Below are 26,233 nucleotides of genomic sequence, written 5' to 3' on the forward strand. Positions count from 1 at the left end.
AAAAAATATTATCAGACATACTGTGAAATTTCCTTGCTCTGTTAAACATGATTTGGGAAATATTTAAACAAGAAAAAAAATTCAAAGGGGGGCTAATAATTCTGACTTCAACTGTATATGCAATAAGGTAATATCATAAAAAAACAAATATTTTTTTCCAAATAAAGTTTCAGGCCCGCTTTTTGTTTAGTTTTTTTTTTTTTTTTTTTTTAAGATTTTAAATAGTTCTTTAGACCAGAATCTCCATAAATGCCCTTTTGTAGGAAGATGTAAAAACAGAGCACTACTGCTCCCTACTGGCAAGCTCTCATAAAAGTCATTTTCTATGCAGGGAGAGTCAAGAGGTAAGCTTTTATATGCAAGTAACTGTGTTTTCATAATAATAATAATGTGAAGTAGTTTGTTTAATATGCACTGTATTCTATTTTTCCATGTTTCTGTCAATGACTTTTATTTTGGTGCTGTGTCCTCTGAGAAGGAGGATAATGTGTGCATGTGAAAAAAGAGCAGGTAAAGTGTGACAGGCTTGGAGACTCATGTCGATCTCCTCCCCAGTTCTAGGAGTTTTAATAAAATAAAATATTTAGTCGTCTGTATTTTTAAGTCCATTGTCTTTATTTACATTAACCCACTGGTAGCCAAAACTCCATGCCTCACAATAACACGAAGTACTGTAATTCATTAAATGTCTTCCTGTCTCTTTCTTGTTTTATTCATGAATGTGGTTGGTAAAGGAAACACTTGTTTATAGCAGCCTGCATGGAAATGTCACCTTGTATTTTTATTTATTTATTTATTTTTTAAGTTAGACACACATAATCATCCCTCACCTCCGTTATGTGTTAAATCTGCATTACGTCAGTCATGCTTTGCAATTAAATGCAGGTGATAATGTAGGTCAGACAAAAGCTAATTAAAGAAGAAGGCTTTTATTTTGATATTCAGGGCATTTTCTCTTTCACACACACACACACACACACACATACAAGGCTATGGTGAATGTTACTGCCACAATAGTGTCCTTGTGTTTCCAGACAAATGCTGAATGGTCCAAACCAAGAGTCTAATTGTTCTGCTCACAAAAACCATTTAATGAATACACCAGAAGTCATCTTTTAACACAAAGAACAGGCTGATTTCAAGCTGGAGGAGGAGTGGGAGGTAAAATGCGTCTATGCTAGTTGGTGCATTGCCTCATGACACGGCAAAAATACAAGCATTATTTAGCACCATTTAATTAAACTGCTGATATCAACAATGCTGATTTCAATGTAATAAACTGTTATCTGTATTTAATATGAGACATGCAGACGTGCAAAAATACCATTATCTGATTAAAGTCACAGTAAATCACATTCTGTGTATAACCACAGCTGAATGAAACAATTCCAGAATATGTTTTACGCAGTGCATGCCCAGTACTGGGAAACACCCATACACTCTCATTCCGACACAAACTTATACACTAAGGCCAATTTCATTCATTCATTTTCTTTTCGGCTTAGTCCCTTAATTAATCTGGGGTTGCCACATCGGAATGAACCACCAACTTAATCAGTATATGTTTTACACAGCAGATGCCCTTCCAGCTTCAACCCAGTACTGAGAATCAACCCACACATACACTACGGCCAATTAAGCTTATTCAATTAACCTATACTGCATGTATTTGGACAGTGAGGAAAACTGGAGCACCCGGAGGAAACCAACGCGAACACGGGGAGAACATGCAAACTCCACAGGCAGGATTCGAACCAGTGACCTATTACCTTTTTTTTCACAATTTCTGTTTAACGAAGCATGTTTAACGAAGCAAGACTACCATGCAGAGTGGCATGTGCTGAAAAAACGAAAAGTTGGGGGGTGAGGAGGTTAGGGCACTGCGGACCAGAGAAAGGAGGAGGGCGGGCCGTAAATGGCCCGTGGGCCAGCAGTTTGAGACTCCTGCTTTAAACTGTCATAATATTTTACAACGATTCTTCATTCTGATCAAATTAATGCAGGCTTTTTGAACATCAGAGATTTTCTATGCTTTCCAAAAAGGGTGATACGGCTGTGCAGCCCAAGACTGGCTTCTCACTGAAGCTAAGCAGGACTGAGCCTGGTCAGTACCTAGATGGGAGACCACATGGGAAAACTAGTTGCCGTTGGAAGTAATGTTAATGAGGCAAAAATATGCGACCTTTTGTTGATTTTGCGTTAGATTCAGCGATTGCGGAATCGTAAAAAACAAGGAGGTCTGTGTAATGCTAGCAAACCTTTAATAAACACACATGTGCATACTTCTATGTATGGTTTATGAGGACGCTCCATGTCATAATGTATTTCATACTGTAAATCATACCGCTTATTGTATGGCCTTATACCCTACCTCTACCCCTAACCCAATTCTCACAAGAAACCTGTGGTATATTATTTGAGTGTCAAAGTCTCTGTTAAGTATGCTTTTTAAGCATTTGGAATTATGAGGACACAAGGCACGTCCCCATAAACCACCTTAAAGAGAAAGTTCACCCGAAAATTTGTGTTGCTTTCTTCTGTTAAATACTAAAGAATGTTGAAGAAAGCTGAAAATTTGTAATTATTGACGTCCACAGTAGGAAAAATAGATGTGAGTCCAGTTATCCAACATTTTTCAAAATATCTTCTTTTGTGTTTAGCAGAATAAAGAAACTCATAAAGGTTTGAAACAAGTAAAGGGTGAGTAAATTATGACAGATTTAAAATTTTTAGGTGAATTATCCCTTTAATGGAGTACAACTAGGTCCATGTCACTATACAATGTTGTGTCCTCGCAAACCACACAAACCTGTACATACAAAACACACAGATAGACTAATTGATTGATTGATTGATTCTTCTTCACACACATACATTATGGCCAATTTAGTTAATTCAATTCACCTGTACCGTATGTCTTTGGACTGTGGGGGAAACCAGAGCACCCGGAGAAACCCCACACAAGCACGCACTCCACACTGAAATGCCAACTGGCCCAGCTGGACTCAAACCAGCGACCTCTGTTTTTGTGAGGCGACAGTGCTAAACCACTGAGCCACCATGTCCCCCATCACTGTACATTCAGTGCTGTATTATGTAACAATGTGTTGCCTTCTATACAGTGCTCAGTTCAGCTAACAGTGAGATACGGATGATGAATTACATGACCCTGCCTGCACAGATCTCTAAGCGTGTGTAACATGGGTTGTAGAAGGCCACTTTAATCTTCTGAGACTGATAATTACACTTGATCTACCATCTCTGTGTTCCCAGATTATCAGAGCAATGAGAGCCTGACTGGGAAAATGAGAGAAAGAAAGTCTTAATGCAGTGATGATTCTTGCTGTGTTATGTCAGTTCTTATATCCGGCCAGGATGATTGAGATTTAAGAAAATCTTAGATTGGACTGGGTTAACAAAGGTGAGGAAATGTCACGTTTTTCTGACATGGTCTTGCATAGTCTTCCACACATTTTCAGGCACATGCACACAAAGTGCTGGATAAAAAAAAAGAAAAAGGAACGAGCCCTGTTATGCTGCACTGCATGCCTGTCAACTGAAATAACTCTAAGCGGACATCACACTGGGACAGAAGAATCACAAATCTCAAAGCTAGAGATACATAAATCTCAAAGAACTGCTTTTTAATGATTAATTATTACATTATGAATATTAATCAATGAGGCTACATTTATTTGATCAAAATACATTGGAAAGTATTATTACAACGTATACTTTAATGTTATATACTCCAGTAATGGCAAAACCTCTGAGAATTTCTGTGAAACCATTAAACAATGTACCATGCCTGAATAAAACTATACGTTTCGTTAAAAATATACTGATCCCAGGTTTGTCTGATAGTTTGTGTCCAAATACAAGCAGTTTTTAGATTTTATTATTTTATTTATTTATTCATTTTTATACTTTTTTGTTAAATAAGTTTTATTTGGTCATTGAATAGACTTCCAAAATCACAAATTACAGGATTAATTTCCTGGTATGCATAAACTTACCAAAAAAAAAACTATATCAAAACAAAACAAGACAAAAACAAACACCCCCAGCCTAAAGTATACAATACAGTGAGAATCAAAACAACTTTTCAGTTATAATACATTGCTTTGGGGAAAGGAATTTACCATGAAGCGACAGAAGTTGCCCAATGTTGCCTTTTAAAGATATTTGGTTTGTTTCCAGTACAGAATAGATATCAATTCTTCAAGCCATAGTTTAGCAGTTGGAGAATTAATATTTTCCAGTACAATAATATTAGCTTTTTGGCTGTTATCAAACAATATGTAGGAAATTTCTGTTGTGCACTGCACAATGAATTTGTATAATCAGAATGTCCTATATAATAAGCACTGGGTCAGGATCTAAGTTTAGATCAAGAACACCTGAAAGCACTGTAAAAACCTTATTCCAGAAAACCCGGTTTATGACAGAATACAAAACTATGAGCTAAATCTGCTTCTCTGATTTGCACTTATCACAAATAGGAGATATACTGGGGAAAACCCTATGTAATTTCTTTTGGAGAATTTTTATACTTTTTAGTTGTCTATTTTAGTTTAATCTAAATAAGGAATTCATATTTCACATATTCACAATTATAGATATTATTTAATGAATTTTTTTACATTATTAATATTTGAAATTTTACAGAAAACAGCTTGGACAATTTATAACCTTTTTTGTACTGTAGATAAAAGTAAATCTTTGTCATCGGACGATAATGGCAGTGAAAATATTAAATTCTCATTTACATATGCAAAATTAATAAATGCACATACTCAAAGGTGCTGTATGTAAGTTTTTGACTCTTCTAAAGCATAAAAATACCATAATATGTTTGCAGATATTTAAGAAACATGCCAAGTGAACAATTCTTGTTATCTGAAAAACAATGCGGAAGTCAGATATTCTGCTTTGAAAATGTTTTTTCCGTGCCAGAACGGCTGTCATTATTTTGGTCATTTTAACCTTGCCCAATGCCACTTTAGCCAATTATATTTCAACACCCTGGGTTGCCTTAGTGGAAAACTACGTTTTTCATTCATTCATTCATTCATTCATTCATTCATTATTCATTCAGAAAGGCTCCGAAAGCATACATCTGGGACAGTAGCAGGACTCTGAAATGAGACGCAGATTCAGTTCCACATGAGGTTATTAATTAGCAATAATATAAATATTACAAACGTAAAACATTAGGTGAGCAGGCTACATTGTAACCCCGTGTCCCAACAACATGCTTCATGACAAGATACAGATGAAACATGACAGAAATGTAAATACTGCCTTTCAGAAGCACAAAATATGTACTCACTCACAAAATGGTAAGGGTTATAATCTATTTAATACATAATAACCCTCTTAACATTATTAATGTACACGCTGAATCACTGATATGTGTTTAGTTCTAAAGTTCAATTTCGAATAGTTTATTTTATTCTCAACATCTGAGATGAACTATTTGCTGCTGCTTTCCGTATATGGCAAAATATGTCATGTAAAATGGCATTTAAACTCACATTATTAGCATTTAACACTGAATAAACCATATGAGGATTAGCTAAAGTGATCATTGTCATAGAAGTTCATTGAAATAGAAGCTGCTTATAATCTATCAATTCAAGGTGTTGGTTAGGACAAAAACTCATTTTAATATGGAAAATATTCCTTCTATTGGGTGCCCTTTATTTTATATAGAACATGGTTTAAATCACTCGCTCCTGCCCTCAATCTGGCAACCTGCGCTCGCGTTTGTTTTAATCCAGGAGTGCAATACCTCGTTCAGCCACTGGGTGTCAAGCTTACATACTGCACCTTTAACATTTAGAAAACCATACATGCATGGGCAAGTAAGCCTAATTATTAAACTTGTTAACAGAAGAAAATAAATTTTTAAGTGACAAAATCCACCCAATACAAAAATTCTTAAGTGGTCCATGGCTTTGAATCATATTAATGCTAGCTTTATGACATCACACCAGGGAATGCTTGACATCAACCCACTTTTTTGTAATACTAGTCTGTCCATCGGCCCTCTGGGCGAAAAGAACAATGAAGCGAAGGGTAGCTAATGCATCCTTCCCTGACAGAACGATCCATAGAATGAATTTGATGTGCCAGGACTGAACTGAGTGGATTTCTAGAACACTCCTAAGGCTCCAAGGCTCCGGTAACAATATAAGAAGAACCATGAACTTACATAATCAATATTAAGCAGTTTCAATATCAAAAACTTAACCCGGGACTTAAGTTACATCATGACCTTCCACACAGTCACAGTATTTCTTTGTCAATGTGATACACAATACATTTGCTACTCCCAGAGCTAAAATGACAACATTTAACCTCTGTAACATTACAGAATACCTGATCAAATATCCACACAACAGCATCTTCAGGATGACATTTAGTACCTGCATAATTCCCCAGGACAATATTCATATTTTGGAACCTGCAGTCATTCTGTAACACGGTTTTTAGTAATTAGGTGCATACTCCCATTAAGAAGGAATCACGATGATGACCTAGAATGAAAATATTTCAGCATGTGAGAGTGAAAGTCTGCTACGCTCTCTGAAAACACCTACGCATTAACTGACAAAGCTCTTAGCATTTATTAGCATCTTAGCAACTATTCCTGGCCACTTTTAGCATTGTTAGAAATCAAACTGCTTAAAATAGTAACATTTTATTCATTTGTAACCTCTAACCTTCCAGTCCTATGACTTCAAGCCTGTGCGGACAGCATTCAGCTTTCAATACGATGTCTTGAATAAATAGCATACATTAATAAGGTGGCCAGTTACACTTCCATATAAATGTCATTCATTCTGAGATGCTGTGTGTGATTACGCAACGTGTCTCAGTGTTCATGCTGCATGGTTTCTCTCTCTCTTTCTCATTCTAATGGCACTATTCTCCAGTTTCCCAATATGAACAACTGCTCTTGCATAACAAAAAAAAACCCTAATAAAATGCTGAATATTTAGTTCAGAAATGAATATTTAGAAATGAAAACTATGGCAATGCTTCCATTTTATTAACCTTTCACCTCCCATTTAGAGTCTAAAAATAGGTTCATGAAAATGTGGTCTTTCTCTTTCTAACAAAGTGCAGACACCTGTCTAAGTGGCCTGATCAGGTAATCATAGACGCAGCCTGAAAACTGAAGCTGCTCTATTAAAAACGGTTCCATTGAAAGCTGCACAATCCTGGGAACACAGGGGGTTTGTGCATGAGATGTGATGACTTTGAGCAAACATTCTGATTACAGACATTGCACAAGAGCAAAAATTTTTAATCAGGTTTAGATCAGGACTCTGGGCTGTCATTTCATATTTCATTGTTTCTCCCCTTTAATTAGCTGCTTTACATGTTTGGCTGTGTGATTGTTCTAATAAACCTGAATGAAAACATTTGGCTGATTGCATGATGGAACCGCGTTGCCAAAAGAGCATCAGATAAACATTTGCTTACACTCTGTCATACAGATGTATATGAGAAACTCCTGCTGCAGAAATGAACATAATGTTTCCCAGTAATATACTTGCTTGCATCAATATATTGAATTTTGGACCAGTCTTCAGTCCACACAACATGCTCCTCAGCAAAGTTTAGTCTAGCCTTCTGATGAAAGGTTTGGTCACTGCAGGGGGTTTAGTCCAAATTATCTCAAATGTTGATAAATTGTAAGTCGAGATACAGATTCTTGCCCTGTTCATGCTGATATTTAACCAAGTGACTGATTAACTCCTATAACAAGAAGGTATTTAAAAGTGTCTAATTTTGATTAATGTTTTTTTTCAAATATGTGACCCTGGACCACAAAACCAGTCATAAGTTTACATTTTTGAAAGCTGATATTTATGCATTATCTGAATGTTGAATAAATAAGATTTCCATTGATCTGTGGTTTGTTGGGATATGACAATATTCGGCCGAGATTCAACTATTTTAATATCTGGAATCTGAGGGTTCAGAAAAATCTAAATACTGAAAAAATCACCTAAACTAATGCCCAAGTTGTCCAAATTAAGTTCTTAGCAATCCATATTACTAATGGAAAATTAGGTTTTGATAAATTTATGGTAGAAAAATGTACAAAATGTCTTTATGGATGATTTAAAAAAAATCTTTACTTAATATTCCTCATTACTACATATTTTTGATAAAATAAAAATGTTTAAATGATAATTTTGACCTACAGTGTACTTTAGGTTATTGGCAATAATGGACCCATGAAACATAAGATGGTTTTGTGGCTCAGGTCACAAATATCTCATTTAAGTTTTTTAATACTTTATATATACACAATTGCAATCAGAATTAATAAACCCTCTCAATTATTAGCCCCCCTGTTTTCCCCCCAGTTTCTGTTTATTAGAGAGATTTTTTCAACACATTTATAAACATAATAGTTTTAATAACTCATTTCTAATAACTGATTTATTTTATGATGACAATAAATAACATTTTACATCTTAAATTGACATTTAAAGGCTTAACTGGGTTAATTAGGTTAACTAGGCAGGTTTGGGTAATTAGGCAAGTTATTGTATAATCTGTAGACTATCGAAAAAAAATTGCTTAAAGGGGCTAATATTATTGACCTTAAAATGGTTTTAAAAAAAATAAAAACTGCTTTTATTCTAGCTAAAATAAAACAAATAAGACTTTCTTCAGAAGAACAAATATTATCAGACATACTGTGAAAATTTCCTTGCTCTGTTAAACATCATTATGGAAATATATAAAAATGAAAAAAAAAAGATTCAAAGGGGGTTTAATAATTCTTATTTTAACTGTATATCCTTTGGAATCTGTTAGAACTTCAAAAAGGACAAAGTAGTAACCTCAAAATGTGTGAAACTTTTACATTTTAATCTCAACTGCAGTATGGGTGTTGGTCTTTTGTGATTTTTGTCTAATCTGATCTTCTTCTCAATACTATAATTATACAACACAGTTGAGCATTAGCAGGCTGTTTGCTTGGCTGATTCTTCAGCAGTTGAAAAGGTGTTTATTCCCCGTAGCTCACGGTGCCAAAACTGATCTCATAGGCTTATTCGAATGTCTGAGCGTCAAGTCCTGATTTGCACAATCTACATAGGCCCTAAATTGACTAGAAGAAACGTTAGCATAAAAATCTACATAAAAAAGGATGTTTGTGTGTTCAAACTCCTTATTTAAAATGACCTGAAACAACACAATTCTTGAGGTTTGTTTTGGGACAGCTTGATTGGTTTAAGTTCAATCCACCTAAATTTGAAAACTAATACTTTAACTCAATTCCTTAATGTTGACCCAACAAAAATTGATTGTGTGGAACCCAGCACTATTTACAGTGTACAAATACTGATTTCTAAATTCTTAGCCAATCATTAATGAACTAAAAGCCTAAGGACCCTGCTCGGTTTATATTGATTTAGTCCGTTTTTCTGGCATTATTACCGTTATCCCTAAAAATTTATCTTATCTTATGTATTTATTTTGTCAGACTGTTTTCAGGAGATCAATAACTTACTGTTACAATTTTACAGTGCATCTGTAATTCTGATGGTTGATTCAACAAAATATATACTGAAATCTATGCAAAAACTGCATATAATCAGAAACAGGAATATACTTGTTTATTTTGTATAAAGTGTGTACATAAATCAGAGTGTGAGCTGTAATTATGCTGCTCCAAAAAATATGCAACCACATATAATGCTTGTGGCTATGATGATGATGACATCTTAATAAGTAAGATGAAGCTCTTTCAATGCGTGAGAACAGCCATGGCAAAAAAAGCTTTCAAATTTAAGTGGTATCACAAATTTGATTTAAACACATACTTTTTAAGGTTATGTCAACTTAATTATACTGATAAAATTAATAATTCCAACCATAACCAATGAATTTTGCTGTGCATTTTGCTGTGCTTTCTGCCTTTGAGGCTACAAATGAACTTTTCTGCATATGTTTCACAGTTATATTCTAATCTCATTCTTTACACGCTAATCCACTTAAGCCATAAGAGTGGTAAATGATAACTGCATGCAGAATTTGTTCAGTGTGTACATAACATATATAATTGCTATATTTTGACAACAATACAAGTCTGATTGTGTTCATCTGAGGTTACCGAGTTCATTCACGCACTGCACAGAAATCAGTCAAATTTGGTGAAGGAAAAATCATGGTTTGGGGTTACATTCAGTATGGGGACGTACGAGAGATCTGCAGAGTGGATGGCAACATCCACACCCTGAGGTATCAAGACAATTGTGCTGCCCATTACATTACAAACCACAGAAGAGGGTAAATTCTTTAGCAGGATAACGCTCCCCCTCATACTTCAGCCTCCACATCACATGTTTCTGAAAGCAAAGAAGGTCAAGGTGATCCAGGATTGGCCAGCCCAGTCACCAGATATGAACATTGTTGAGCATGTCTGGGGTAAGATGAAGGAGGAGGCATCGAAGATGAATTTAAAGAATCTTAATGATCTATGGGAGTCCTGCAATGCAGTCATCCAAGCTCATGGGAGCTTTTTTCCACTGCACCATGACTTTGTATTCTATACTGTACAATATTTCAATTAAGTGACAAGACTTTTGCTTAAATCAATAAAAATATTTTATTTTGTTAAAATAAGCATAATCTAGAGGCCTTTGCCTTTCATATAAGCCACTTCTGATACCAAATGATCAACTAGAAGTCAAGTTATTATTTGTTGTTTCTAAAATTTGGATAGGCGACAAGACTTTTGTCAGGTAGTGTATATTACGAAATATGAAACTATGTTATTGTTTATTTGCCTCATGTCATTCCTAACCAGTCTGAATTTCTATATTCTGCTTAACACAAAAGATATTTCAAAGAATGCAAGATGATTTCAAAGAAAGATACCCAAACATTCACATAATATAAATTTATGACTGAACTACATCTTTAACTTCAATCTTATAACACACAGTGTTTGAAGAACATCTGTATAAATATTGCACACTGGTACAATAAACTTTCACCCAAAATCCTCTTCATTTCTCTTCTCGTTACACTTCAGGCAAAACCAAACAGTTGCCATAGAGATGAGCTGTATAGCCTTGTCATTTGCAGTGTCTGATACCAAAATATCCACAAGCTTCTACACATCACTCCTTCTAACAAAAATTTTATTTTTAACCAAACATTTTTTCACTACTTCAGGTTTTTAGTATTAAAAAAATGCTGCCAGCATTTATAGGTCAAATAAGTGTAAAAATGTACGTTAAAAGTTCTCATTAGTTCTCACTGAATCTCATTAGAAGGTAAGGCATCCAGGCAGGTGCATTTACTCACTACAGTAAAACACACACATACACAGACAGTAACGTCCCTTTACAGCACCAATGGATTCCTGCACATTCAGATTTTGGTGGTGGTGCTGGGACATGATAACGAATAAACAGATCAATAGATCACCCTGCATATGTCAAAGATCCCTGGAAAGCATCCAAAAAAGAGGCCGTCCTCTAAAAACTACATCACTGATAAATATACACACACCACATGGAGATCAATACCAGCGTCACATGCGCAAGCAAATCTACATTACATTACATAACCCAATACATGCAATTAGTTTGGTTCCTCACAAATAAATAAATCAATTAGGGAATGTATCGATCGCTTCTAAAAACACCTAAACATGCATTCTAATCCCAATATAAGATGAAGGAATACCCATGAATCCATGAACGACCCTCTCCTACATACAGCTGAAGAAAAGTTAGAGGCTCTCTCATGCAACTACGCAATTCATGATTGAAATATGACACTGGAAACGTACCTGCTTTTCAAGAGTATCCAAACAGTCCTACGGTGTATTTCGTATGATCAAAACACACATTTTCCAACAGGTAAGCCCTGTCCCGGACAGAATGTCCTGATTCATGCGATCCTGCCAGCAAAAGCACTGCAAGAGAGCAGTTTCAGACTGAGTGGAGACTCAGAGAGAGAGGGAGAGAGAGAGAGAGACCCCTCCCCTCTGTCTTCAGCTGCAGCCAGATCGTGCCGCAGTAACCAACCAGAACTGTGTGTGTGTGTGTGTGTGTGTGTGTGTGTGTGTGTGTGTGTGTGTGCCAGAGAGCCAGTGACTTTTTTGAGGTAGCCTTGGAATGCATTTTTCTCCCCTTACCCAGAACGCTCTATGCCAGCATACGGCACAGCAGGGACAACCCTTCCTGCCCTGTGACATACAAAAAGAATTGAACAAAAATAATAATAAACACACACACACACACACACACACACAGTCTGATTTTCATTTAACACACTGTTGAAGGCTCCTTGGGTTTTTGTGGCAAGTTATGAATCATAGAGCTTGAAGTTCAGTGCTGACTAAATATGTGTGTGTGTGAGTGTATGGGTGGGCAGATTTACCTCCTCCTGGCTACAACTTCTGAAATAAGGGGCCCTCCTGTGTGTATCAGAATGCATGGTTGCTAAGCAGCCAGAAGTCTCTTGTTTAAAATAATGAAAGAGTCCGGTTGTGCAGTTGTAGACCTGGAGAAGGAACAAGAAGAGATGGGGATGATATGACAAACAAATGACAATGAGCAGTTTCACTGAAGTTGGTCTTAACTCAAAATGGGAGATTAAAAGCCACACAAATCTGCTCAGATTAACAGTGATAATCCAGCTGAATGCATGCTTATTGAGTTCACAGCTCCTCTGGAGAGTGTGTGATACACTTTATGACAGTCATGACATCATCTTTGGCCTTTTTTCTTAGTTTGGGGTCAAATATATATTTATTTTTAAATGAAATGAACTTTCAAACAGGAGGAAAGAATTAATTCAATATACAGAAATACATTTAATTCAGCAAATAAAGTCCTATACCAAAATAAATGTTTTTTTTTTAATTTATTGTTTAAATCATGCACAAATCAGCGTTTTTAAATCATTTCTGATTATGTGACACTTAAGATTAAACAGAACATGCTACTTTTTTTCATTTTTCAAGTCTCCTAGTGTTAAACAGTTGGCACTTGAACCATTTTTGAATCCATCCATCCGATTTCTTGTTGTTTTAGCTTTGCATAGCACGAATGAAGATTTGACCATTAACATTTTATTAAAAAAAGTTTTGATAATTTTCCTATTTAAAGCTTGGGTCTTCTGTAGTTACATCATGTAATAAAATCAACAAAAAATAAAACATTGCTATTTTCAGCCCAAGATAGCTAGGAACTAAACTCGGGCATAAAATAAATGTTCTTTACAGTAGCTTGTTTACTTTAAACAGATGTATATCCCATGTGGTTTTAAAGCACCCTCTGAATGTAGCCCATTCTCATGTGCTGCGTAATATTATTGCGCAGTAATATTATTGTGCAGGCATGGTACAGCAGCATAGTTTCCTGTAGGCATGGGATGATAACCGTTTTCAAGTTATACCATGGTTTGGAAAATCAAGGTTTTAAAACTGCCAATTTTCCGTTATACCATTCCTATGGTTTATGTAAGATTTTATTTACTTTTTTGTGTTTTTTTAGGACAACAGTCTCTTTAGCAGAAAAGATCTCCAAAATGCCATGTTAAGTTGTAAAGAAATCTGGGTTTTGAAAGCGATGAAGACAGAAGAAGTCAGTGATTCATTTCAATTATTCAGCCTGACATGTTTACTGCTCAAAATATTATAAATGTTTCTCAAAATAAAATATTTTGTGTTCAAAAGGGAAAAAAAGTTATAAGAACATATTTAGAGCAGTAATCACCGTGAAACCGTGATATTTTTATCCAAGGTTTCATACCATCAAAATCTTTATCGGCCCATGCCTAGTTTCTTGACTATTACACCAGAATGAGAGTATAATACCTTGCAATATTGGCCTAGAAAATAGCTTTTTTTATTTTCTGCTGTCTTATTGCACAACGTAACTACAGATGATTCATGTGTAAACAGGAAATTGGTCAAAACTCTTTTTGAACTAAACGCTAATGTCAAATCTGATTCAATCCAATATGCTAAGCTAAAAGTGGCCTAGCCAGAAAAAGAAATCAGCCGAATGAATTCAAAATTGGTTCAAGTCAACTGTTTAACTCTAGGAGACTAGAAAAACTTGCCTTTTTCAAAAAAAAAAAAAAGTGGAGTGTTCCTTTAAGGGATATTTGCTGAAAATGCATCATTATTAGACAAAATAATGATAAATAATGAAAAATAAAATACATTTTAAAATATATTCAAATAGAAAATTGTTTTTTAACAGTGCCAATACTTCACAACCTTACCATTTTGTTGTATTTCAAATAAAGCCTTGGTGTAAATAATAAAATTATTGACTCCAAACCTTTGAACGATGTAAACTGAACACAGTGATATTCCACATGGGTTTTTCCATTCAAATTGAATCATTTATATAAAAGTGACTGTCAGCATACAAACACATTTTTAGGTATTTAAGCCAGATAACTCGGTACCAGTGAGTATAGTTATATTTTAAATGCTGCCATCTGCTTGCATTGCTAATGACCAAAATGCATTTAGAAATTCATTAAAACAATGGTTTTAATAAATGTTGCTTCTGAACATTAAATCACAAAAATAAGACTTTTTTTACATAGCCCTAACACTATATGATCACTGGTACATTCTGTTTGGTTGCTTACTTGCCCGTGCAAGTCGAAATAGCCCACTAACAATGATATCCTGGCTCTGTATCAGCTAAATAGTGTTGTGAGACAGCTGACTTATCACTGAACTGTGGTCAAGTGGTCAATAATAGACTATGGTATCTTCAGTCTCACAGCTGTTTTTCTAGATAAACTCCATGAATTTATACCCAAGCTTATCATATTAGACACCAGGAAACACTGCTGACATGCAATGAGACAAAACACTCTCAAAAAAAAAAATAAAAAAGAATTCACGGGATGGTTCACACAAAAATATTTACTCACCCTCAATCAGTTCCAAACCTTTAAGATTTTCCTTTATGCTGACTACAAAAGAAGATATTTTGAAAAATGTTAGAAACCTGTAACCATTGACTACCATAGTAGGAAAAGCAAATATGGAAGTCAATTTCTGCATCTCAATTGCATACCATCCACAAAATCAGTTTTCGAAAACAGAACTAGTATGTTGAAAAGATTATGCTAAAGGTTCACGGATGATGATGGAATGGACGTAGTATGCGAATTGGGATGCAGCAAATTGTTACAGGTTTTCAGCATTTTTCAAAATAGCTTATTTTGTGTTGGACAAAACAAAAAAAAACAAGTGAAGGTTGAGTAAATGATGACAGAATTTTCAGTTTTAGGTGAACTGTGCCTTTAAGAAGCATATAACGTGTTTGTTCTGTGTGGTTAATAACTCAGTCAGCTATAAAATCCTGCACACTCTTGCTCTCGATGTATCAATGCCATTCAGAATCAGCAAGAAAAAAGTTTGACACACAACAAAATATGTCTACAAAAACACACACACACAAGCCCCGGCCAGAACCACAGCTGTAACCACTGACATTCAGTACATGTTATCAGAGTGCTGTGTAATGTGCGGTTGACTGCTCTTAAATAGACGGTTAGAATGACATGCATCTTTCTGTTTGCCTCCAAATTTCTTCAGCCTGTTTTGAGAGATAGCAAGCAGGCCAGTTGTAAAGAGAGTAAGGACTGTCTTACATAATACTGTTTAGAAGAATTCTGTTTAGATTACCAGTTAGCGTACCTCTCAGCGCGGCCCACTAACAACACACAGCATTTGCATACACGTTTAAACACAAGCTCAAACACGAGAGACAAGGTTGTGCAATAAATGCTTGACCTGGTCATGTTATCAGGTTAAAGATACTTTTAATGTTTGCAGTGTTCCAATGAATCAACAAGTTCACTTGGAAAAATGATTCAGCGTTTTAGCGATATTACAGGAGTGGGTAAATACTCAAGCACTGGTTGTGGACAAAGTTTACGTGGACCTACACAAATGCTCAGCGGACATGTACTTTGGCTTAACAAACAGCACTATTAACTAGCTGTAACTGTTATTTATGCAGTACAGTTGAAGAGAAAATGATTAGCCATGCATGCTGTGAATTTTTTATTAATTTTCAATTACTTCATTAAGGGATGTTGGAAAAACTTTTTCCACAGTATTTCCTATATTTTATCTTCTGAAAAATGTCTTGTTTATTCTAGTTTGAACTTGAAAAGTTTTTTTTTAATTGTGAAAATTATTATTTACTTTATTTTTTTTTGTTGGCTACAGAACAAATCACTGTGACAAAGACAAAAGAATGATTTTTTTAGAAATTAGTTTTGTTTTAATATGTTTATTTATTTATTTATCTGAAAAGTGACCAAAGTACTACTAATTTTGACTTTGAACACAAAAAGCATTGGAAATGTATTATATATATATATATATATATATATATATATATATATACAACCGATCAAAAGTTTGGGGTCAGTAGGATTTTTAAATGTTTTAAAATAAGCTTATGCTGCTCACCGAGGCTGCATTTATTTAATCAAAATTACAGTACAAATTGTAAAATTGTGAAATGTTAATGCACTATAAATAACTGTTTAAAAGTAGTTAATCATTTAATTTAAGAATTTATTCCAGTGATTTTAAAGAGGAAATTTCAGCTTCATTATTCCATTCTTCAGAGTCACATGATCCTTTAGAAATCACTCTAATATTTATTATTATCATTATTATTAGAATTATTATTATTTATGGTAATAGTAATAAAAGCAATAATGACTGGAGAATTAATTTCATTTGAAACTATATACAATAAGAAAGCAGTTATTTAAAATTGTAATAAATATCCCCTATTGCAATACCACAAAACCCTATTGCAATAGTACTATTTTATATATATATATATATATATATTATATATATATATATATTATATATATATAATATATACATTATATATATTATAATATTATATATATATATATATATATATAATATATATATATATATATATATATATATATATATATATATATATATAGAAAATAGTACTATATGCAATATATATAGAAAATAGTACTATTGCAATAGGGTTTTGTGTGTTTATCAGTGTATCTAGAGATTCTTGAAGGCTTGATCATTTCAAACACAATAGAAAAAGTTTTTAAAAATCCACCGTAGCTCTCAAAAACAGATTTAATATGGCAAGGTTTTAACCTACAAGCAGGGTTGCCGCGAGACCATGTTACGATATTATACCAGCTGAAGTATCATGATACCAAGTATTATTACGATACTTTAATTCATAACTCAAATCCATAAAGAAAATTGTCAGAAACACTATATTTTATGTTATAATATGCCTACTTGAATTGAATTAATGATTCCCCTATTATTGAAAACAAGTATTTGCACGTCACTTCACCTAAAATGAATTCATTCTTTTTGTTTATTTTGTAGAGAACTGACCAACAAAAAATACATTAAAATAAAGATACAAATGATACCAAATGGCATGTGTTACAAAAAGAATTTTTTTTCAACCAAATTAGGCTTCATGAAGTGGTCAAAAATTGTTTCAATGTTTCCTGTATCTATTGTTTTTTTCAGTCTTATCAGGTAAGAATCGAGATTGTCGCGGTTGTTGTAGCTACTAAATCATATTGACAGGAGCAGAAATGAACTGATTCAGATTCGAACTGAAGCATCAGAAAACGTGCAATAGGCTACCATAAAAGGCGTGAATTCTACAGTTTGCAACCTTAAAGGGCTCCACAGACTATTCAAATAAAATAGTCTATTGTTGCACAAACGTGTGAGCATTTTACTTTTCCACATGCAACATTATCTATTGTAGATAAACCAGTAATGATGATAGTACCCTTACAAACTATAGTGGCACCGCCATAGTATCACGATACTACCATAGTACTGGTAAACCGTGCAACCCTACCTACAAGGTCTTCATCAGGCCCTTTAATAAAAGTTCATATCACCGCCCCTTCTCAGTATTTTAACTTGTTCAATACCTAAATAGCGTAATGTCGACAGGTTGTTTCAATTCATTACAATGAACAGCAATGGGATTTAATCGTACATTACTTCTGTGTTCAGCAATACCCATTTTGAAACATCTCTTTGTTTTACCAAAGTAAGCTAAACCATAAGGACATTTCAAGAGTTCCCACTTAGATATGCTTGGCGTATAAAGCAGGTTTAGCTTGCTGTCCCGGGAGAGAACCCTGAACTCGGAGATATTTGAGCCCAGGACTCCCGCCCAGTCGATAAGCATATCAGGAGATCCGAGATTAGGTAGATCTCGAGAGCTCCCCCTTTAGAAAAGGGAGGAAAAGGAGGAGATGGGGTGGAAGGGGGGATTCTTCCAAACGAAGATAGAAACAGTATGGAGAAAATGATCCATTTATAGTAAACTAGGATCACTCTGATTGGATTATTACTGGTTACAAATGAGTGGCCAGACGTGCTCAATCATATCACGTGCTCCTCTCGAAATTAGTTTATGAAACTTCACTTAATCATATAGATTTTTTTTTTGTATTGCAGGAAACAACACCCTTAATGTTCAACTGCTTACCTGAATGGAGATGACTAAAGGACTGACATTTAGTTGTAAAATTGCACTGTGAGTATTGGCCACATCTATAATTTCCTTCAGGAACTGAGAAAGGATTTAAGCAATCGTTTAAAAACAATTCGTCGAGGATATTTACAACAATGTCTCATAACAGGATCTGAGTTTAAAATATGCCACTGTGACCTGATGAATATCCTATACGTTGAAACGTTGACATATTAAATCTGTTTTTTTTTTGAGAGCTAAAGTGGCAGTGTGCCAATTTTTTTACTTTTTTTTTACATTAAGCACATTAGTTAACATGAACTAACAGGGAGATACTTGAAAAACATTTATGAGTTTCAGCCTCAGACATCATGGTACATTATATTTAAGTATGTATATTATATTCAAGTATGTAATGTCACAAAGATAATGAATGTTTGAGAACGTTTTTACGGTCAGGCCAGCACTTTTAAGTCTCCGGACACTTGAGACTGGTGTATGTGGTGCTGCCAACAGTCTAGATAGCAGGGCTTTAATTTCACTCTTTATCTGCCCAGAGCGCTTTAACACCCTCATACTCAAACACTTTCAATAGCTGGTTCTTCTTTAAAGAGATATAAATAACCCGATAACTAGGGATTACATTCACGGAAAATACTCCTTTAGTTTCAATCTCCAACTTTCTTCAAAGCCACAGGTATTTAGTTACTGCATTTCGTAAAGAAATAGCAGCATCCATCTTCACTTGAACACAGAATGGAAACATAGAAACAATCCTGACCACCCATGCACACTTTCCAGCAGCCTGCAGGTCAATGTTTCCCAGGTTTCCTGTATTAGATCTAGACCTATATAGAAACATCCAGCACCATCATTGGTCTGTGAACATGAGCATTCAACCTGACCACAAACTCCAGCTTGAGTTATTATTTATATTTACTTAAAATAAAAAAATGAAAGCTCAGTTATTGTTAAACTTCTGACTTCTATTAGATGAAGCACATCCAGTGTGAATTCGGGTTATTTTAAGTCACTTTATGACAAATTAACTACTATGGGGTTTCTGCAGGTTTCATCAAGTCAAATTTAAGACCCTTTTAAGACCATTATAATTGAGATTTTAGATTTACAGGGCTAAACACCAAGGATATTTGGTAATAGCGCCATTGGACCAATGGAACCAAATGTAGTTTTTCTTTACCACATATTTTAATGTGTCAAAACAAGAAAACTGTAGTTGTACACTTTTTTCAACATAATGTTTCTTTTGTTTAATGACAAGTTTATGTTATTGTTAAAAGTATATTTATTATGAAGTTTCATGCCTATTTATAATTATTATGTCCACTCACACATTCTTTTGTAAATAATTTTTGTAAATGGGAGGTTATGTAAAGGGATATATATTGCTGTTACCATGAGGAATTTTGTAATTGTTTTTAGTTTTCTTTTCATTATTAGGTCTGAAAAAAATGGCTGTGAATTGCCAGCTGTTAATAACAACTGTTGTGAAATAAACATCTCTTTGCAATAAAAAACTAAATACAGTTGAAGTCAGAATTATTAGCCCCCCCTGTTTATTTTTTCCCAATTTCTGTTTAACAGAGAGATTTTTTTCAGCACATTTCTAAACGTAATAGTTTTAATAACTCTAACTGATTTATTTATCTTTGTCATGATGACAGTAAATATTTTACTAGATATTTTTAAGACACTTCTATACAACTTATAGTGAAATTTAAAGGCTTAACTACGTTAATTAGGCAGGTTAAGGTTAATTAGGCAAGTTATTGTTTAACAATGGTTTGTTCTGTAGACTATCAAAAATACATTGCTTAAAGGGGCTAATGACTTTGACCTTAAAATGTGTTTTAAAAAAACGAAACCGAAATAAAACAAATAAGACTTTCTACAGAAGAAAAACTATTATCAGACATACTGTGAAAATGCCATTGCTCTGTTAAACATCATTTGGGAAATATGTAAAAAAGAAAAACATTCAAAAGGGGGTTTAGTAATTCTGATTTCAACTGTATATCTTAAAAAATATAATATTATTATTTAGATAGATTGTTGGTAATTGGATGTTTGGCCCGATAGGTAACATTCCTTTAACATCTTTTAAAAATAAGACCTGCTTAAATGATTTAAGACCTACAACACAATATTTCTGTGAATTTAAGACTTTTTAAAACCTAAAATTTTGTTTTTGAAATTTAAGACTTTTTAGAACCTGTGGATACCCTGTACTAGGCATGGGTTGGCATAGGTTTCTGACGGTATGATAACCTTGGATAAAATACAGTTTCATGGAATTGTGAATACTGCTCTACAATATGTTCTTAATAAATGTCTGGGTGAAACAAAAAAACTTTTTCCCCATTGAACACAATTTATTTTGTTTCAAGAAACATTTATAATATTTTTGGAACAGTAAACATGTCAGGCTAAATAATTATAATACATCGCTGACTTCTGCTCACTTTATTATAAAAAAACACAGATTTCTTTACAACACATAAAAAACCTTACATATACCTTAGGAAAGGTGTAACAGAAACTTTTAGCGGTATTAAAACCTTGACATTTCAAAAGCGAGGTAAATCTTGAAACTGGTTATCGTCCCATGCTGATAATCTACTACAATGTATATAATAATGCTTAATTTGCAATGGTTAAAATAATTTTGATAAAATTAACTTTCTGCTGTCATTAATCCTTCCTTTTTAACAAAAGTCTAATTATTATTACAGATAACATTTGATTAAAGCAACTATCGGTATAAAATTCATGCTATATACTCAGAGATTTTAAAACTATTAAAATTGTGCTAAATAAACTTTTATATCAATATTATTGTGCTTTAACAATACAATCATATTAATAACTACATTAGAGGGCATCAAGTACAATAGTAACCAGGGAAACAGAGAAAATGAAGAAGGCTAAAAAGAAAATAAATAATGATATTTTTAAAAGCATGCCAAATAAACTTAAGCCAGCCTAAATCAAGCGATATGACATGACAAATGTAAAAAAACTTGTTATAGGAAGTTATTTTATCTACAGTCATTGTTTACTTTTGCTTAGATAACTAATGTTACGGCTTTTTTGACATGACAGTCTGGGGCTGCTCTAAAACCAATTCTGTATATGCCACAGGCCTGTAGACAGCCCGGTGTCTTTTTTTTTTCAAAAAGTGGACTTTTTTGCAGTTATTCGCCTCATTTTCTATTTAACTATGAGGTTTAAATACACTAATAATTGACATTTTAAGTACTGTTTTTAGCTGGATTAGCAAATTGTGGACGGAAGGCCACAATTATTGATGTGAGAATATATTTCCTAAAGTTTTAGAATAAAGTAAATGAAAAAAAAGTATAATTTTTTATATAAAATTATTACATCATATATCATTAAAAAATGTAGCCACAAGCTGGACAGCACATTCAACTTTCCCTCGGTCAGAATTTGGCCATTTGAATTAAAAACAAATGATGGCATAGCAGTCAAATTAGGATAAATGAGAAAATCAGGGCAAACATTTTACACCATTGACAATTTCTGGACCATTGTCAGTGGGGGTATGTCTTTCGAACCACCAGAATCCCTCCTGGTTATGGGCCTGTACCAGGGATGCCCAAAGAAGGGCCCGTGGGCAAAAGTTGCCCGATGGTAAACTTTGATTTGGCCTGCCATCCATCTGAGAGGAAAGGAAGGATGATGGGGATGGTTTCAAGATTGGCAATTTAAATTTAATGTAATCCTTTGTTTGTTTTATTGTTAAATGCTAACTGAAATTAAATGTTTAAATTAAATGGCGTAAATGAATCCGATTTTGTTTAAATGCACATACTGTCACCCAACAATGCAGAGATTTTGGTCAGAAAGTCAAGTCCAGGGCAGATTCTGCATGACTAATGTATTCTGCATTGAACTACACTGTGGTATAAATGTGATTGTTTGTTTTTGTTTTTTTTGCATTAAGTTATCATTTTAAAAGTTATAGTGCATTAGCTAATACAATTTAAAGTAATCTTTTCTATTTATTTTGAAATATTAGGAAATTGATAAGGAAAATAACCCATAGCTCATATTTGGTTTTTGCCCTTCGTACGAAAAGGTTTGGGCACCCCTACTATATACAGACAACTTCCTCGGAGACTATCATTAGAAGAACACTAAGATTGATTCCCGAAAAGAAGAAGAATGAGGAAAAAACTAAATAGTTTTCATTTGGAACAAACTCGTCACAACAGTGACAGAATTACAGGAGGGTTTGGGGGAGACTGACCTCCCTGATTAATGCTTGAACCCCCTGAAGGACATCAAAACAAGATGTATGAGGGGTCTGCCCTTTAATGTTTAAGAAACAGTTTGATCTGTAATGTCAATAATAATAATAATGGTTATGGTTCATACCAATGTGGTTCATACCAATGTGAATGCATGTTTGCGCCAGAAATATGAATTCATCGGTTTGAAACCAGCAAATCTAGAGCACCAACAGATGTAAAGGTTCACAAAAGCTGTTTGTTTAAAAAAGGTGTTTGAGCTGTTTGTAAAACTAGATGCGTAGATTGTCATTTATCATACACTGGAAGTTAAACAGTAAAATAAAAAATACGTGCAGGTCTATCGTGGTCATCCATTAATAAGTGCAGGAATGTAAACCTGTCACCGTTTACTTAATATCACAAATGTCATTGAGAACCACTCAATATCCCACAAATAATTTAGATGTAATTGAATTAAATATATAAATTTGGTTCACTGAGGCATATTTTAATTATTTATTTTTTATTTACTGAGGCGTATTACCGAGTAACCGAAAACACTTGACACCCGCCATTCGTCAATGTACCCTGGTAATAGGTCTGTATGCATATTTGAAGAGGGTGTGAAAGTCTGCTTTTGTTAAAAATAAAACAAAAAAATTGCCTAAAGTATAAACGAGACGCTAAATAATCTATTTAAAGACATCAATGATTATCAACGTTTATTTATTTTTCTCTCATCTTACCCGATCTTACCTTACAATCCTGACATTTTACAGATTCGTTTGCCGCTGTGCGATTAGCCAATGAGGTTAGAGCTCACGTATTAGTCCCGCCCACTGCAGAAGCAACCCAACCAGACTTACACTGTCTGCAATTTTAAACAAAGGTCTTTAAATGTATTGCTTAATATTTACGCGCGTATGTGTGATAATTGTGTATTAACTGTCTATTAATTTGATCAATGTTGAATATTCATGAAACAGTCCTAAAAATGACAAGTTAGAGTGGTCACATCTGATAGTGTGGAAAAAAAGAGTTCAAAAGTCATTTTAATTATTTCATTCAACATTTATCTCATTTCGTTTAGAAAATCGTTGAAGAGCCTATTAAATACACGATCGATCACAATCAGCAAACAACAAAGTATGTCAGACTAAAGGTCAGTTATATAAACTTGTATAGGCTATGGTGCCCCAGTTTTTCAGTGTTGAGTGAATCTGATTTATTACCAGTTCCCAATATAAACATTACAATGCAAACATTATCCCAATAATAAATGTCACCTGCAACAGCAAAAAATGTAGCGAGTTTACAGTATACAACATCCCACCCAGCACAAGACGTCTTTTCGACGATGTAGAAACTATGAAGAAATGCTGTGAATTAAACTGCACAGCCCAAAAGAAACAATGCTCATCAAAAGGATAAGAGTTGGCTCACTATAGAACAAAAACAAATTATTATTATTATTATTTATTTATTTATTTTTTTTTTTACATTTTTTGCATTTATGAGGAAAAAGCTCCGTTACAGATGTGACAGATGTGAAATTGGCACTTGTGTGATTTTGGTAAATCAAATATAATAGTTTGAAAACATTAACAGAGACGTTTTTAAGTGTTTTTTTTGAGTAAAGCACTGTAAAATACTTGCTTCCACAAAAAAACAAAAAAAAAAAAACAAAAAAAAACAGAAATGGTTTCGATAATTTGGCGAAAATGTAATTATTTTTCATGACAAGGTTGACATTTGCATGGAATTGCTCAACTACAAAATAATATAAAACTTAAAATAACAGAAACTGCTGATCTACTGGGATTTTCATGCACAACTATCTCTAGATTTTACAGAGAAGTGAGTGGCAGTTCTGTTGGCGCAAATGCCTTGTTGATACCAGGATCAGAGGAGAATGGCCAGACTGGTTTGAGCTGATAGAAGATATATAATAGAAGATTGGAAATACGTTGCCTGGTCTGATGAGTCTCGATTTCTGCTGCAACATTTGGATGGTAGGGTTAGAATATGGCTGCTGGTGGTGGTGTAAAGGGATGGGGATATTAATGTGCAAACTTTGGGCCCATTAGTACCAACTGAGCATGACAATGAGTTCACTGTGCCTAAATGGCCTCCACAGTCACCAGACTCAATCCAATAGAGCACCTTTGGGATGTGGTGGAACAGGAGATTCGCATCATGGATGTGCAGCCGACAAATCTGCATGATGCTATCATGCTAAAATATCTTAAGAACATTTAGAGTACTTTTTTGTAATAATGCCACGAAGGATTAAGGCAGTTCTGAAGGCAAAAGGGTATCCAAGTAAGGTGTGCCTAATAAAGTGGCCGGTGAGTGTACTTCACGGTGGTAATTTATCGCCACCTTGTGGAAAAACGGTGCAAACCCTTGAGCTAACCTAGAAAAAGAAAAGGAAAATAGTAAATGTAACGACAGGGACACTGTAATATGTGAACCGTGGCACAAACACAAAATTCTTTGAACATGCTAATTCCCTTCGAACAACTCTGAATCAGCGAAATCCTGGAATCAGGAAAATGTCATTAAAATGGTAAAAATTTTCATTCACGATTTAAATCGTCAGACCTGATATTGTTTTCAAGGAAGAATATTTCACATAAACAGACAGATAAAGGAGAGAAGCGTGCGCGTGCGCTGTAGTAAAATAATCCACCGTAATTCGAAATGCATATCCTACTAAAGCGAGGGATTGGGTTATCAATATTAACCAGTTCTTTGTGACGTATTACGCTTACCTTTCAACAAAGCGTCTAGTAACGTACTCTTAAAATTCATAGACCAAGCCTTCCTCAAAGTGATAATCGTTCATTAGCTCTCTGACTAAAGCCCACCTTCATTGGCCGCCTTTCAACCAATCAGGGAGCGTTATAAAATCAGCGTCAAACACTGTCGGTAATATTCATGAAGCAATCCTTCGCCATAGTAGAGTTCGTGTTGCGCGTGTGCGCTCTGTGTTGTCCACCGTGTACCAGTCTGTCTGAGCGCACAGCGGATCTCCGCACCGAGACCAGAACCACCATGGCTTGAATTACACTACCTGCCAACCATCCCATTGTCTAATGGTGTTGTCATAACCAGCATGCGACCCCTCGCTCTCTTCTTTGACCGGAAATAAAGGCGATTCCCTGGACGGTCCGGATTAATTTTCTGCGCATCATTTGGACGGGCGTCTTTAGGATGGAGCACATCAGAACACCAAAGGTACCGCTGATGTTCTTTATATCCCAGTATGTTTTCAACCTTCGAAACAATGCAGAAATTCTCATTCATTTTACTAACATATGTTATATAATAACGTAATATTTGATACCTAAATGAATTTTGTGTGAATTAAAGAGCTTAAAAGGACAGACC

The 26,233-nt window shown here is 34.5% G+C and overlaps 1 protein-coding gene across 2 annotated transcripts in view; it reads right to left on the reverse strand.

Moving 5' to 3' along the window:
• The window catches only part of LOC130231619 (microtubule-associated tumor suppressor 1 homolog), an 82,017-nt gene extending 70,038 nt beyond the window's left edge, over nucleotides 1-11,979 (reverse strand). The window contains exon 1 of one of the 2 annotated variants that reach the window (XM_056460981.1): nucleotides 11,834-11,979. The gene's annotated coding sequence lies outside the window, so the exon portion shown is untranslated. The remainder of the gene's footprint in view (nucleotides 1-11,833) is intronic. The other variant, XM_056460972.1, reaches the window with a different exon arrangement.
• Between the last annotated feature and the right edge of the window lie 14,254 nt (nucleotides 11,980-26,233).

This window comes from Danio aesculapii, chromosome 1 (assembly GCF_903798145.1).
Source record: "Danio aesculapii chromosome 1, fDanAes4.1, whole genome shotgun sequence".
In the NCBI taxonomy this organism is placed as follows: Eukaryota; Metazoa; Chordata; class Actinopteri; order Cypriniformes; family Danionidae; genus Danio; species Danio aesculapii.